Source organism: Leptonotus elevatus, chromosome 22 (assembly GCF_054856555.1).
Source record: "Leptonotus elevatus isolate MCC_2025b chromosome 22, RoL_Lele_1.0, whole genome shotgun sequence".
NCBI lineage: Eukaryota > Metazoa > Chordata > Actinopteri > Syngnathiformes > Syngnathidae > Leptonotus > Leptonotus elevatus.
Window position 1 is genome coordinate 6,051,998 of NC_141260.1, and position 17,622 is coordinate 6,069,619.

Genomic DNA, 17,622 nt, shown 5'->3' on the forward strand with positions numbered 1-17,622 from the left:
TATTTAAAGTAATGAAATAAAGATTTTGATCTATACCAAACCAAAACCAGTATCAGTTGTGGCGATGCAGTTCTTTAAATGGTCACTGAATTCTGTGTAATGGCTGTAGTGGCCAGGTAACTTTAAGTTTTGGAAGCATGTAGAAGACGTGGGATGTTCCGCTCTCACCACCTCCACTTTCATATCTGGCATGGGTATCTCCCATCCCACCCAGAACTTCAGGAGTCTTTTAAGATTCTCTTGAGACTCTAAAAAAAAGGAGAAAAAAAAGTGGAATTAAGTTGTGCATGCTATTAAGTAACAATAATCAATTAGATTACTTTTACTTTTTTTGAGAAAAAACAGGTTCTGCAACATCTGGGAAAAAAAGTGATCCCTGCTAGAGGATGATCATTTAAGAAAATCAAATCACAGATGTATCTATAAATTAAAATTCTGCCTTGTAGCAATATGTGTATGCTTATGCTTAATACTCATAATACAACTTGTGTTCATAAACAAGAAAAAATGGTTAAAAAAACCTTGATTTTCAACCACATTTGAAAATCTGCATTTATGCATTACAAAATGTGCACAAATATCAACATGTAATTTACCTGTCCCCACAAACTGACGCAAGTACCCCATTATTCTACATCTACAGTCAACGGAGTAACCATCTTCATCGTCCAACCCAGATTCCTCAGGCCATTTGATTAGGTCCAAAACAACCTAGGACAGCAAATGAGACAATCATTATGGCACCATAGTTGGCATTGAACCAATTCATTCTATTTTACAATTTTCTCTCTAATTTATACATATGGTCAATCCACACATGGGTGTTAATTGTGTGAAGGCTGATGTTGTGGTCTCAACAGCCTAACAATGAAATGTGTATCCTGCTGAGGAGAACATGTGATTGTTGATTTCTCATCAGACTTTGTTCAAGGTTGGAATTGTTCACTGAAAATGATTCCAAATCAAAATTTCCTTGGAACAAGGAAAAAACATTAAAAATGTTTGCATAACTGAACATATGATGACGAATATTCAATAATATAACCCTAACCCTAAGCAAACACTCTCCCTCTCATTTGGATATGGGCTTAAAGGTTGTATCTAATTGTGCGTCAAAGGTTTGCATGCAAGGGACTGTGCATGTAGCGAGTTTTTCTTTGTTGTCAGTTTTTAATTATTATTTATTCTAAGGTTGCAAAGATGTTCTCAAGACACTTGCAAAGTATATTTACGGCACCAAACATTCTATGTAAATCGCAAAGGAATAATGAACATGTTGAAATTTCTTTGCGAGTGTCTGCCACACAGCGGCCGAAATGAGTTTCTTCCGTTGGGTGTCCGGGCTTTCCCTTAAGAGATTTGGTGAGAAGCTCAGTCATCCGGGAGGGACTCAGGGTCGAGCCGCTGTTCCTCCGCGTGGAAAGGAGCCAGTTAAGGGGGCTCGGGTATCTGGTTCGGAAGCCTCCTGGACGCCTTCCTGGAGAGGTGTTCCGGGCATGTCCCACCGGCGGCAGACCCCGGGGACGACCCAGGACATGCTGGAGAGACTATGTCTCTGGGCTGGCCTGGGAACGCCTTGGGATTGTTAAGTTATTAACATTGTTTTTCAGTTTTAAATTATATTTTAGCCGTTTATAATTATGTTAACTCAGTATGGCTGTATGAATAGACCTATATTCTTATCTGTGTTACTTTCATGAGAAAGAGCAACGGGTCTGTCTATTCATTCGTAATCTAAAGGGAGGTTCCGGGGATTCTGCTGTGTCGGAAGGGAGTCAGGCTTATTATTATTGTATTTTTTCTAATCTGATTTATACCCATGGGAACGGATTCTCTTGTATTCAGTTGTAACCAGGTGTGTTGTGGGCTGACCTTTTTCTGAACCCTTTTTGTGAATAAATAACGATGTGAGCTGGAGAGAGGGAGCCACATTTGAACAGAGACATCGCTTGGATGGTTTGTCTATGTGGACCAGAAGCTTCTGGTAATTAAAACCTTTGCAAAGGAACTTCTTCAACAGAATCTCACCATTCAGTTAATTGAACACGCAAAGAGTACAATACTTAATATTGTCTACTCTAACAAATGGTGACCGCCGACGCTGAATTATAACGAATGGTCTCCTCCGTTGAACCAAACGGATGGTGTTGTTGACGTTGAGCAGGCTGCGGCGTTCCCTGACGGGCGGAATTTCTGGCGCCATATTAATTCCGGTAAGTGGAGATCTTTATCCACGTAGAAGAAATTTTGTCTGTCTGGTCCGCTGCAGCTGGTTTTTTCGTCTTCCAAAATTGTCTAAATTTTAAAAGAGATCTGTGTGAACGAGTGTAGTTTGATGTCGTTCTATTGTGAGTTGTGATAATTCCGACGATATTGAACTAAACACGTCGTGGAGTGGTGCATTTGAAGGTGACGTGATGCAGACTCGAAGTGATGAAGCTTTTTTTGTACAGGAAGAAATAGCGGTTAATTTTTTGATTTGTTTTGTTTTTCGTCAACGCTATGAAGAATCCTTAGACCATAATATATATTGAAGATTATGGTATGCGCTCTGCTTTTTAAGCAGTTTTGGCCGATTTGGGGACGAGTATCATATTTGTTCATGGCTCTTATTGAAAAAGTCCTATTTACACGTAATATGTTTTTTAAAAAAAGCGCCTGTTTGAAATTGAACAGAAAGGGGTCCAGGTTGATTACAGCGATGATTGGATTTTGTATCACTGTATTTGCAATCGAGAGATTACGTGATTTATTTTGTTGGCACTTCTACAATATGTAGTTTTGAGGTCAGGATTCCCGTTTGAATTCCTTTTGTTCCACGGTTGAGTTCGTTAGTGCGTGACAATTTCTTAAGAAAATGCGCCTTGCAGAAATTTTGCAATAAAGGGAGAACAGTTTAGCTCAGCGGGATTGGGTAACCGCTGTGTATAAACGAGAGGTCACGTAATTCTTATGTCTGTCTGTGTGTGGCCATATGTGTTAACATATTGAACTATTAATACTAAAAGTGAGACGTCACTGTATTAAAACCGAATGTATACATCAAAAACTACAAACAAAAATGGAGGCGATTTCGACCCGGATACAGAATGGTTTGTCCTGAATGCGCTTCCGGTTCAGCGAAAAATAAAAGCGTCGATGAACAATGAAAAAACGAACTATGGATCGATTGTATACAAAGCTTTCGCTGGACAAAATGGTATGTCAGACTTTTGTATTTTCTTTGTTGGTAATGGAAAAAGGCTGAATTTGATGCTAAAATGACTCCAGCATTTGTGGAGCAGTTTACGGATGGGTTGTTCAAAGTTACCCGTTTACTGAAATCACCGTATAAAACTGCAGTTTAAATGCTATAAGATTTGTAGACAACGAATTGAAGGAATAACAACGTTTATTTTTTTATAATGACTGAAGAGTGTGTGCGTATGCATTTGAGTGTGTGACCTAGCTTCTAAAAAAAGGTGGGGGTTTGTAAGTGAGAAGTGTGCATATGGGGATTTTGTTTGTTTTTCTTTAATATTTTAACTAAGTTTGGTGTTGTTTTGTGTGAGATGATACTGTTGTGATAGTGGCGTTTGTTTTATTAATGGGAATATGATAAAATAGGTTTTGCGATTTATAATGTTAAGATTCCCCCCCCCCCCCTTCCCCCGTTTCTAGGTTAGAAAAAAAGGTGGGGGCTGGGCTGTGCGCTGTGAGCATAATGTGTCCTCGTAATGGGACTCTTTTTTTGTCAAAATGGTAAGAGGAATGATAAACAATATAAAATAAGTAATAGTATTTGACTGAGCTAATAAATCTTTACACTTTAATGATTGATGACGATGGTTAATTTGTTAACTTTCCCTTTTCGGGACAAATGAATAAAGAGTAATGATAAAATAATGGCATTTTGTTTGAGAGTTGATATAATTATGCCTACATCTTTATAGCTGTGGCTGGAAGTAAGATAGTTGAATAAGGAGTTATGAATGTTTTTGGAATTGACATGTTGATAATGATTTTTAATAAAAAAAAAATTCTGAGTGTGTCATTTCAGAAACTGATGTTTGAGTTCCAAGGCAGATGAGGGTTTGATGGCCTTCACTGATGCGCCCCAGCTGCTGATACGTTGTATGGCTAGTAGCTATTTGAAGGGGTATTGAAAAAAAAAGAAAAAGAAATGAATAAAGAGGCTGTGTTTTTTTACGAAACATTTTTGAGAAAGCAGGGAGTGAACTGTCTTGCTATGATCCCATATCCTCAGTCTGGCATTTTTAAAGCATTGTATCAACGAATGTGCATTTTTTGATCAGGTGAGCTCTCAGAAAGACTGTGTGTCATCGGATCCACATTGCAGACAGCGTCTGAATGGATGTGGCAGAGATCAAAGGTCTAAAGCCGCAGAGCAACAGTCTTCTCGTCCTGTGCCTAAGAAAAACATGATGTTCAAATTCCTCAATGCCCAGTGACTGTGTATACGCCTCATTCTAGTGACTTCTCCCCTATGGCTGTTTTGCATCCGGAGGAAATCTAAATGCCTGCTCTGAACATTGCTGCCACAACAGCCGCCATGCTGGCCAGGACTGAACATTGACAACAGCTGCCGTCCTGCCTTTTGCTGGGGGTCTGGACAAAGAAAGTTGGTGGTCGGAATGAGATGTGATCCATTCAGTAAAATGCTACATAGTGATATGCAAGGCATTTTTAATGTGTTGAGTGGGGAACTGTGATCTATAGCAAGATATTTCAGAAAATTGAAAACGACATATGTAAATTTGAAATGAGGGATTGAGAAAATTTATTTCAATCTATAGCCTACTAAATTTTTGCATATATTTTTGGGAGAATCAGTTTCTGAATTGGTACAATGGGAATTTTATTAATATGTTATGATATGATATATTTTTATTTTCCCCGTGAGGAACTTTTTTGGACTTCGTCCAGCTGCAGCTATAGTATAAAATAAATAATAGAATAGAATGAGTAGTAACGAGTAAAAGACTAACTAAGAGTTTGATGGCTAAGTTTGATTTTTTATTTTTTTTTAACAGCACTGTGATTTATAAATCCCAGAAATATTTTGTGTGCTGTGTTTTTTATGAGCCCCGCTAATATGTGAAAGATTAGCAGTTTGAAGATGATTTTTAGTTTGATTGAATCTAGGAAATGGTAGATATTTGTGAATTTTGTGTGATTTTATCCTCAGCCCCACTAATCTATAAAAGAGGTGAGGTTGATTGGCAGTTTAAATAATTTTCGGGACTCTAGGAGAATTGGCAGTTTAAATAATTTTCGGGACTCTAGGAGAATTAGAGTAATATGGTTACCTCTATTTTTATGGCCCCAAAGTCATCATATATTAGTGTCTTAAGTTGTATCTGCTTATGTTTAGTTTTATAGTGTTTTGTAGCTCTTTTGTTTATCGCATAGCCTGATTTAGAGGGTTGAGTTATTTATGACGTCTTTTGAGTCATGAGGTCTCTATTTTGTCCTCCCTTTATCTTGACGTGTTTGAAAAAATCAGTGGATCTTTGTCAAATGAGGGAGTTTATGTTTAAGAATTTAACCAATGTAGACGAGTTAGAAAATTAAAATTAAACTTAAAAACGAAATTAAAAAGGTTGTGGGGTATCGGCCTACACTCCAATTGACAGGATGAGTTTGAAAATGATAATCCACAGTTTGAAGAAATCTATCAGAGGAAATCGATCGCAAAGTAAGTCTGAAGCAAGCAAGGACAATAATGCATATTCGCCGAATGAAGGTAATTATATTATATTATATCTTTTATCTCAGAATCATATTTGAAAAATGTAATGTTTGGAGCCCAGTGTTTGCAAAAGAGTATAGATAATATGAATATATGTGAGTTTTTCCCAGCATGCCAGGATTCGGCCGGTCATGGGATTCTGGGAAGAGAATAAGAGATATGAAAGGCACAGTTATGCAAATTTAGAACAAATTAAGTCATGGTAAAAAATTACCTATTATTGAACAAAACCTATTTGAAAGATAAATATTTACAAGCTCTGTCTTATATTAATGAATGAGCGAATGTCATTCAACTCAATCAAGGGCTGGGCTCTATTTTAATGTCACAAAAATAGATCTTTTCCTGTTCCAACAGCACAGGACCTACGGATCTTAATCAAATAACATTTACTAATCCCAACTAACAAAAACTATCAGGGTTTTTTTTCCTCCAAATAAAATTTATGTGAGTTTATGAGAAACTAAAAATGAAAAGTTTCTGCACTCAGGAGAACGGCCCCAGGGGGTTGATGAGGAGAAATTCCACAACTGGAAAGGAGACGTGCCAGGCTCGGCCATCTCATCAACTGATGCTCTCAGGTTGAAAGGAGAGACGAAATTCCACAACTGGAGCATCAATCTTATCACCTCCGACCTGGAGCCACGTCAGCTGAATCCGTGCCCGGTTCCGGAGCTGCCGTTTGAGGACATCAGTCAACGGATCAAGAGCAAGTGCCTTTTCTTGGGCAATCATTCCTTTGATCAGTCACATTTTGGGCAGAATAATCCCAGGTGACAAATCGAAGAATTTGGGTAGTCTACCCCAAATTCTTAAAGAAGAGACAAACTATTGCGACACTCTTTTCATTAAAAAAAAAAAAAAAAAAAAGACCTTCAAAGAACTTCATCACAAGATGGCTTCAAAGAACACATATTCGTCTGCCGATACATTGCGACACTTTTTAATGAACAACATTTTATGTTAAGCCTCACATATGCTATGCTTATTTCACTAAAAATCTTTTAAATGTATCAAATTGTTTTTTAATGTCAAATGATTGCTAAACTACCTCCTCTTCTGCTAAAGGGATGTTTTAAGGATAATTATTTTTACCACACAACCATTGAAAAAAAATGTTTTAATGTGTTGAGCTCTTATGAGCTCAAATGAGGGATTTTTAAGTTATTAACATTGTTTTTCAGTTTTAAATTATATTTTAGCCGTTTATAATTATGTTAACTCAGTATGGCTGTATGAATAGACCTATATTCTTATCTGTGTTACTTTCATGAGAAAGAGCAACGGGTCTGTCTATTCATTCGTAATCTAAAGGGAGGTTCCGGGGATTCTGCTGTGTCGGAAGGGAGTCAGGCTTATTATTATTGTATTTTTTCTAATCTGATTTATACCCATGGGAACGGATTCTCTTGTATTCAGTTGTAACCAGGTGTGTTGTGGGCTGACCTTTTTCTGAACCCTTTTTGTGAATAAATAACGATGTGAGCTGGAGAGAGGGAGCCACATTTGAACAGAGACATCGCTTGGATGGTTTGTCTATGTGGACCAGAAGCTTCTGGTAATTAAAACCTTTGCAAAGGAACTTCTTCAACAGAATCTCACCATTCAGTTAATTGAACACGCAAAGAGTACAATACTTAATATTGTCTACTCTAACAGGATCCAGCCGGAGGAACTGGTTCAAGTGGCTGAGGAGGTCTGGGCTTCCCTCCTAAAGCTGCTGCCCCCGTGAATCCGACTCCGGATTAGCGGTAATAAATGGATGGATGGGTGGTGGGTCTGGCAAACATCTTTGCAACCTTGAACTAACCCTAATGAAAAAATAAATATTTTTTTGTTTTGCCAGACTGTCACATCAAATCAAAATTGATATAGCTCCTTTCATACATTACATTGCAACTCAAAAGCGTTGAGTGAGTAAAACATCCATAGTACAGCACAAAGAAAACCCTAACCTTCCCCCCAACATGCCCATGAGCAGGCTCACTCAAACTCGCACAACCTTTAAAAAAAACAAAAAAAAAAGGTATTTATTTAACCCAAGTGTAATTAAGTTATCTGGTCAATCTTGAGTCAAATCAAATCTTCCGTTTGCATTCCCATAAATTCCAGTTAATTCCCATGCAAAAAATTTTATTTTGAAAATTACAGACATTTTAGAATCCTAGACATGCTTCATTGAATACCTCCACACTGCACTCAGACTTTGTTTCTGTTGGAAAAACTGATGCCACTGCATCGGGTCGAGACTCCAATAACAGCATAATGAGGGTTTCTTTTAGTCCTTGCTTCAGCTGTTTGAGTTGGCGGGAGTTTCGGCCGAGCACCCTAAAGTATCACAGGGGTGAGTGAGGTATGGATGAAGGGACTCCAAGTAAATATATACATGCAGTAAATTCAATTCAATTATTACTCTGTGCACATTCAAACACTGGTCTGTATATATTGCTGTACAGCCGATCGCCCATACACACCGTGCAAGCCATTGAAGCCACAGGGCGACCATCTTACCTCTCCCATCCTGAGAGAAGACTACTATATATACTATAGGTATACATACAGATTAGACATATACAGCTCCTAGGCTCTTAGTGTTGGGCCGGGAGGCAGGTGTGGCAAGGTGGTCACAATTTTTTTAACAAGTGGACACTGGACAGTATGTGCTGCTTTGACGACCCCTTTTTTCTTTTATCGCTCAGTTCTTTAGACCCCAATATTAGATTTGGCAGAGGCATCTTTTGTTGAGTTAGTTATAATTAATTTATTAAAAAATGTACAATTTTCCTCCTACAACCCTCATTAAGCATATAATGTATACATGTATTTAAGGCAAGTTGTAAAATGTCTGAAGTCCTCTTGTTTATGTTTAATAAATTTATAAACATCGTAAATCAAATGTTCTCCAATTTCAATACGGTAAATATATTCGAGGATCGTGTGTGACATAATGTTCATTGTGACATATTGTGATGGCTGCGAGATATCAGGAGGGTATAATTTGATGCTCAAAGCCTGGTTTCCAGTTGATGCTGACAGGGTTTGTGAGGCTCACTTTATTACCGGTAATTACTTGAGCCTATAGATTTGTTATTTGGAGAGGATTTAAAAAACGAAGAAATCGAGTTTGTGCAGTAGCTATAAAAAAACACTAAGTCATATTTCTTTTTCAGTCTTATTCAGGTGTTCCAAAGCATGATCAACAGCCACCCTGACTTGTTCCTCGCCTTGAAATGGGCGATATTGTTTGACGTCTCATCTATACAGCGCGACTGAGCCCGCTATCATTTTCTGTCACACAACCAACCGCGCATGCGCAAACATTTTTCATCAAAGATCCTCCTATAGGATTGTGTTAGAGTAGACAATATTAAGTATTGTACTCTTTGCGTGTTCAATTAACTGAATGGTGAGATCCTGGTGAAGAAGTCCCCTTGCAAAGGTGAATATTTTTCAGAAGCTTCTGATCACACAATTGAAGTCACCCAAGCAGTGCTCTGTTCAAATGTGTCTTCTCTCCAGCCCACATCATTATTTATTCAAAAGAGGGTTCATAGAAAAGTCAGCCCACAACACACCTGGTTACAACTGAATGAATACAAGAGAATCCGTTCCCATGGGTATAAATCAGATTAGAAAAAATACAACAACAATAAGCCTGACTCCCTTCCGACACAGCAGAATCCGGCCCTCCCATTTAGAGATAGCGAATGAATAGACAGACCCGTTGCTCTTTCTCATGAAAGTAACACAGATAAGAATATATTTCTATTCATTCAGCCATACTGAGTTAACATAATTATACCTACATCTACACAGCTATAACTAATTACAAAATGGTTAAAATATAAAGTAAAACAGTAAAAATGTATACAAAGTTAACAATTGTATGCCGAGAAACATTTATTGAGAGTAATAATATGGAATTGGCCTATCGGCTATCCAGTTACATATACAGAGGTAATGTGTAAAATGTACATTTATCAAAGCATGATATACTGTTAGATAGGAGACACTTAAGTAGGACAACTTTTGATGGATATAACGCTAGTCAGCCACACTTACTGCATGCTGAAGTAGATTGTGAAGGAGCCAGGTGCTGTTACTAGCCGTTAATATAGGCATGTCCCATGCCAATGCCAGGTCATTAACAGCCGTTGTCTGACACTCATTGAGTCCTCTTTTTTCACTTGTTTCTTCCTTTCCAGCAGATTCTTGATTCTCAAACAGCTTTAAAAAGAAAATACCGCACATTTATTTCCAATAAATTACATTTAAAAAGTAAAAGTATAGTCCATATTTTTTCATTGAATGACAATGTTTTCCAATGGATAACCTTGCACTTTACCGTACTTACCGGGCGTATGGTCTCCCCGATGTCCATGTCTGCCACATCTTCTAACATGATTGTCGCTGTCTGTGGTGATTTACCAAGCAACACATGAATTACTGCTGGGCTAATACCTAACAGACAAGGGCCCCCATGAAGGAAAGAATGCCCAATCATTCTTCCTGCCATGACAAACAGGTCATTATGTGCAAATACTTGGGAAGTGGCAGGAATTAAATGATCTGGTTGGCCTTCAAACAGCACAGTGCCGCATGCGGTTCCTATAAAAAATTAAAAAAAATGTTAATGGGGTTTGCCATTTTATGTTTAATACGGTTATAATAACCACATGATTGCAATTTCCTGCCTATGATTGTGTATTAATCTTTAGATTGACAGATTTGTCATGTGTTATGGCTATGCTGTCTGTTGTTAGTTATTCATAGTATAGCTGAATGATAACTTGTATTTGCTGAATGATTAATTTACAATAATTTGCAATATAATCACTGACCATAACTAAAGCTGTCTGCCAGGATGGTGCACGTAATTCCTTCATAAGATCATGAGTCAATTATCTAACATTTATGTTCTATTTTGCCTTGCAACTTAAATAAACAAACTTTAGTGGAGTTGGGCCAGTGTCTTTAGGATTCTTTAAGACCTACCGCAATCAAGTTTGAAACCATGTTGTAACTTGTGCATTATCATACTGAAGAAGTGTCTGTTAACCCCTTCTCCAATGGCCACATCTCCTAAAAACACAAGCAATCACATCCATCTTTCAGGTCATGGGTTTTCTGGCCTTCAAATTTGTATTTTTCATGTTTTCATATGTTCATGTGGGATTGCTGTTGTTACAGCATTGTACTCCCACAATAAAAATATTCATGCAACATGCAACAAGGACAGACGAAGCCGAGTGAGATCCACAGACACCAGCCTCCACCGATTCAATGACCTGAGGAGGAAACAGATTGTGTCTGAGTTTCGGTAGATGCTGGTGTGGTGGATCTGGCATGCTTGAAAATCTCCACCAAAGAGGGGAGCCGTTGACCCCTGCCGGAACAGAGCAAGCGCAACACCTCAGGGCCCCCCAGGCCGCGGCAGCGCCAAAGGACGACCCCCGGGCCCCGCCAGGACCACCGGCCGAAGAGCAATCCCAGGAGCAGGAGCACCCCCCGCCCCAACACGGCCCGCGCCCCCGACCCAACGCAGCAGAACGGGGCACTGCAGGCCCGCCAGGCACCCCACCGGCCCCCAACCCCCACACCCCCCACGAACCCCCGCCCCCCATCCACCCCGCCACCCACCCCAACCCAGCCCCAGCCGCCCCCAGGTCCCCAATCCCCCAGACACCCCACCACCCCCACACCCCGCAACCCCCACCACCGCCCCCCCCAACAAAGCCCCCCCCCCGACCAACCGGCAGCCCCCCAACCCCCGACCCCCAGCCCCCGGGGACCACCCGCACCCAGGCACCGGCGCCGAAGAGGGGCCGGACAGCGGAGCGGAGAGGGCAGCCGCGCCCACCCCACCCCCCGCCGTGTGGAGGGACGGAACACCGGGGGCAGAAGGAGGAGATGGGGGCACCGGAGGGCGGCCGACACCCCCGAACCCCAGGCCCAGCGGGGGAAGGCCCCGGTCGTCACCCCAGCGTTCTTTGTGAAAGTTAACCCCTGTTACTGAGTCCGCCAGCTCGCCGACTGGCGAACTCTACCCCTAAGGGGAAATTTACGCTTTACATTTCAAGCACCATTATAAGTAATAAATTAATTGTAGTATTTTGTGCATATTCTCATGCAGTTTTGATATCTCTAAATTTACGTCTGTCATACCTGTCACCACATGAACTTGCATGGTGTGCAACAATTTCCGCAGGAAATATATTTCCACAAATTGGACAGGAGTCCTAAAAGTACCAAGCATATAGAGACATGGTTTCATAAAGTAGAAGTAACATAACTGTTGAATACAATATAGAACAAAGTATAGCAGATCATGACATTTGAATAAACACACTACTGTTACACAAATACACGGATTGCTTACCTCACTAATTACTTCTAAATCATGTTCTGCTGTCGGGACCGTTTCGTCTTCACAATCATCCTTCGTCTATGGAAAATATGGAATCAAATGAATAGAATTTTCATAAGACAAACTTGACAGTTCCACCGAAAAAGCCAAATGTTCATAGACAGGTGCCTGTGACAGGAGTTTAAAAAAGAAGTAATTTGACAAAAAAATTGCTATGCTTAAAATGACTTTTATCTGTTAACCCTGTGATTTTTAACAAGTGTGCGGTGAGAAATCGTCAGGTTTTCTAGTGGAAAATAATCAAATGTCAATTACTAGTTAATAAAAAAAAAAAGTATATTTTTTTATTGATTTATAGCAACCAGCACGTATAGTAGCAGATATGGGCAACATGCCACGGACTTCCAACTTCTGTAACGCTGCTCAATTGAACGTTGCCGTTGATAGGTGTGAGTGTGTAGGCCAGGGTGTCTCAGTTCTCCAAAGCACTTCGGAGAACTGAAACACCCTACACACGAAAACAGCATAGGTGTCTGACTTACTCAATGCTGACTGAAAAAGAAGTGGGTATACTCAGTATACCCGCGTATACCCTGGACTTCACCACTGGGTGTTATCAAGGGCTTAAAGTTTTTAAAAAAATCCTGAGCCTGAACTTTTCCAGGGAGCGGTGGTGCAGTGTCCAACATGCCGATTCGTTGTTCGACCGGCATCAAGCCATTACTATTTGATTTGTCGCCGTGGATGGAATGGGCATTTGGGAAACTCATTAAATTCCCAATTGGCCAGTCCTCCCCAAGCGTCAGGTCATCTCTTTCATTATCCATTTATATTATGTATGGTACAGTATAGCATCCCCTCTAGTGCTGCAGCTATCAAATATTTAGGTATACAAACATCATATGGAAAATTCTATTGAATAATCAGGTATTTGGATTAAATATAAATATTTTCGCACGGTGAAAGAACAATTATGAATAAAGAAGACAATAAAAATATATTCCCACTTACTAATGATCGACCAACTTTCATTTCTAGATAATCAACTTTTTTGTTTTACTTAAATTTAAATTGTGCTTAACAGCACATTATTTTCCTCTCTAGAAAGTTTGGGAGATTTTACAAAAATCTCTCCCCATGGATTGAACTTCCGTTAAATATTAGGACACTTTCATCTCTACCCACTCTTAAAACACACTTACTTACCTACTTTTTTTTCATTTAATTGACTTATTCATTTACCCGCTTAAGATAATTATTGATTTTTTTGGTGATATTTTTGTTTTACCTCTTTACACACTTTTATATCCGCTGTCGCACACACTTGTTTTTCCCACGGACTCTTAGAAACAACCCCCAAACACTTCCACCTTACCAGCGCTTCTGCAGAGCGTGAGAGCGTGCAAACGCCTGACGTCACGCTCAAGGTGAAACCTTACGTTTCCGTCCCGAAACCGTCATCATTATTTGACAAAACAGGAAAAATAGGGGCAACAGCCATTGTGCCACAGTAGTGCCTCCTGTCCTTTAACATTTTTCTTAAGCATGTGTGGGTGATAAATATGGTTGTTTTAACACTCCAAAATTTGACATGCGCCTTTAAGTTACGGGAACTTCCTGCCACGCATATTCAGCCAACATTCAGCCAGTCACGAATGTACGTATGGATGTAGGCCGTGTGCCTCACAATGAACTGAAATAATAAGTAGAGCCATTATCATTGGCCAGTAAAGGAGTAGTCAAATACAACAAAAATCAAACCAAGTGCAGAGTAGACTGAGCTTTGCACTATATTAGAGCTGGGTACGAAAAGATAGCCCTTAGACTACAAAGATAAAGGGAAAAAATGCTACCACAGCTGAGCAAATGTAATAATTTGATTTTATCTATTAGGGAAACATTTGTAAAGACAACTTACATGAGCTCTACAGGACTCAATGTGGACCTGGATCAGGGGCAATGGAACCATCTGGCCACAGGTCATGCATCCATTTTTGGGCATTTTGTTGAACTCAGCAGCATCATACGGCAGTGGGGTAGTATCTATTTCTTCTTGAAGAGGGACAATGTACAGCACATTTTTCCCATTGTTCGAAGCAGTTTTGAGAGATTTGGCAGTGTATCTTTGTGAACCTTGAGCCACAGGATTTAATCTTCTTTGTCCACCGCCTCCTTAAAAAGTAAGAAAAACAAACAAAGAAACTGTCATGTCTGGGAAGATCTGGTTTTGGTTGAGGGTCCCGATTGGTCCTGAGTGGGTTCCAGCCTTTCCGCGGGTTGACCAATCCGGGCCCTCGGCCACTTGTGCCTGGCCCCAGGTGTGGCGAGTTACCCAATTAGTGTGGGTGTATTTAGTTCCCGGGTGGTGATCAGTCGGCGTGCGATCATTGCCGCTTGTCACGGTCACCACCGGAGTTCTGGCTGTCAGTTTGATTTTGTAACTTTTCAGTTTGTTGTTTAGTTAGCATTAACCAGTACCCTGGTTAGTGTTTTCTGAAAAATAAAGCACGCCAGTCTCGCTCCTGCTGTGGTTCTCCTGCCTCCCTGCATTTTGGGTCCTCCACTTCACACGCCGACAGACACCACACCGCCCCGTGACCACACCGTAACAGAAACTATACAAATTTGAAGGGCTTTCATCAACAAACAAAATATACCACCATAACCTTTTCAGATATTCACAAAAAATATATATATTTCTGATATGCCGCAAACTATCGGTAGTTTGCAATCATGTTCAGAATAATAACGCATCACCAACTTGCTGCAGTTAAATAACCATCATTACTTTACAGCTTCAATTCGTTTGTGTATGCACATAATTATAATAAAGACAATTACTATGATGGTTAAATTTGCAGCTTGTAACAGCATTCCAGACATTAATAAATAAAATGTTACACTCACAATTAATTCAACTACGCAAAGTTGCAATAATACTAGGAAACCATTCTGTGGCATTAGTAGGCATAATTTAGAAGTATTAAATTGATCAACAAAATTAAAAAAAAGAGGTATGTACCTGAAAGGGGGGGATTCTTAAAGATTATGAGTTTCTGCTGAGGCCTTGTGACAAATATGTCATGTTTTGTAACTTTCAGTGTTTTCATTGACAATTGTGATGCTACGTCAAAATGGCAGTCATATACTGATATAATTGAAGTATGTATTGTTAGAGTTTACAATATTTGTATTCTACTCTTTGCGTGTTCAATTAACTGAATGGTGAGATTCTGGTGAAGAAGTCCCTTTGCAAAGGTATTATAATTATCAGAAGCTTCTGATCACACAAATGAAGTCACCCAAGCAGTGTTCTGTTCAAAAGTGTGTGTCGCTCCTTCTCCTGCACATCATTATTTATTGAAAAGTGGGTGTGTATAAATTTTCATAAAACTTTGTTAGCTGCAAATGAAAATTAACAGTTTTGCGATATGGTGGAAAATTCAAATGACGGTATCGAGAGGGTAACCAAACAGACCGACCGACATCTTGTGATTATAATTCGTTGTCCGTTTGACAGAGGGAGTCAATGCGCACAAGGATCAGAATTAATTTATTTATTTGCAGTAATTGCGGAGCAGTTTTGCATATCATGACTTTATTTGAGGAGCAAATTTCTTTTTTCCTCTCCTTTTTTTTCTTTCTTTAAGGAGCGAATTTAGAATTTTGTGGAGCAATTTCTTTTTTCTTTTTGTACCCGGTTAATTCCAGGGACGCTTAGCCTGGCGGAGGGTCAAGAAAAGCCTGGCGGCTCGCCGCTCTATTAAAACGCTGGGGAAAACACTGGTTTCCATTTAGTCTTTTCACGATACCGAAATTTTGACTTTGATACTAAAACCTGCATAAAATACCTCAATGCCGGTACTGAAACGCTAGACAAAACTCTAAAACATCAGCAAAAGCAGCAAAATTAAAACTGGCTAAAGAACTTCAAATTATTTTTACTTATTATTAATTTGAAATATTGGGATGTATACATGTTAAATTTATGTACATACGGTATATATTTATGTTTATACTGTATGTGCTTTCACATTGCATTCTGTATTCTTGAAGTGCTATATTTGACTGCATTTGATGTCATCCGTTTTAAAAATTGGCAATAGTGGCACTCCAATAACTCAATGTAACGTTGCTTGATTGTTCGTGCATGTCTCGGCTCTTCTCCATTTCGCTCCTAATTAGTCGAATGCATCATCAAATACTACAAATTGGGAACAAAATAATTCAAACTCCACTTATTTTTAAGGGAAGTGTCAAAAATGCGTCACAACCTGTGTCTGTTGCTCTGTCAGTCGTCTGAGCTTTTACTATGCATAAGTGTGATATCCTACTGTGTGCCTGTTCATTGAACGCACCGTGCCTAAGTCCACTGCAGGAATGATTGCTGCTTTTTCTTCTGCTTCTTCACGAAAAACATTTGCTCTTGTCACAAAACCTTTCTAAAACTGAAAATTGAAAACCACACGTGTTCTTCGTGTGCTGATTGAAAACATGCGTAGGCAATGCCAATGCTGTTGCATAGCTTACGTGGACGTCCAGCGAGCACTACACTTAATAAGCTTAATTAGCGCTTCATGCTTCTCCACGAGGAGTGCACGTCCAGCAAGCGCTTCAGTGCGTGAAGCTATCTTCCTGCGCCCTCTCGCACACACGCTAAAAGAGGCGTGTCGCTTACTTAAGGCGTTTTCCACATATCGGTAGATAGAAAACAAGAGTTGGCGGGCTGTCTCGTATTTTTTTTTTTAAGTACCGGTACTAAGAAAAAAATTATACCGAGCCGTTTTTGACACCAAAACATAAAGGTACGGTACTGGCACCGGTATCCCGTGCAACACTATTTTCATTACACTTTTGCGAAATACTTGTATTTAGACATGTCTCAAAAACCATGGGAAAGCCGATATTTGCATTTTTTTTAAATTACAGTGTTTCCATTAACAGTTTGCTTTTGCACAACTTGCATTTTGCGCAAATCTGAGGGTAATGGAAACACACATATACAGAAGGAAACAAAACATTAAAAAACAATACAATGGCAAGACTCAAGTGTAGAATTGTCTTTTAGGCTTACCTCTGCGTGATCGGCATTGTCACCCATATTTATGGTCCTCCTCCCATGACCCGCTTCCAAGAGAAAAGTTTCCTCTTTTGGCGTTTTTTCCAGGTTTGTTGATAGCAGACAGAACTGCAGTTCTATCAACTTACACACAGAAACATTAGGAGGATTTGCCAAACTTCTTTTGCGCTTCTGACCTCGAGAAGCAAACACTGGGAAACATCTATGAAGCACAAAAAGTTTTTAATTAGTGAACATTAAATTGTCAAGGATCTAATATCTGTCAGTGACTCAAAGACAAATATATATTCTAAATATATTATATTTAATAATTTTTTTAAAATTCAATGGTACAAAGTTGTTGTTTTTTAAAGCTACATACCACATGAGTACTCTCATTCTAAAATCGTAATATCGTTAACCAATGTAATATTGGCTTCCATT

General features: G+C 39.4%; 1 long non-coding RNA gene across 1 annotated transcript; it reads right to left on the reverse strand.

Annotated features, from left to right (window-relative positions):
• Window positions 1–603: 603 nt before the first annotated feature.
• LOC147155455 (uncharacterized) lies at window positions 604–10,207 on the reverse strand. Its single transcript, XR_015092277.1, has 4 exons — window positions 10,107–10,207; window positions 9,815–9,979; window positions 7,939–8,080; window positions 604–711 (listed from the first exon to the last, which is right to left on the reverse strand). It is a non-coding gene; the product is annotated as an uncharacterized LOC147155455 (long non-coding RNA).
• Between the last annotated feature and the right edge of the window lie 7,415 nt (window positions 10,208–17,622).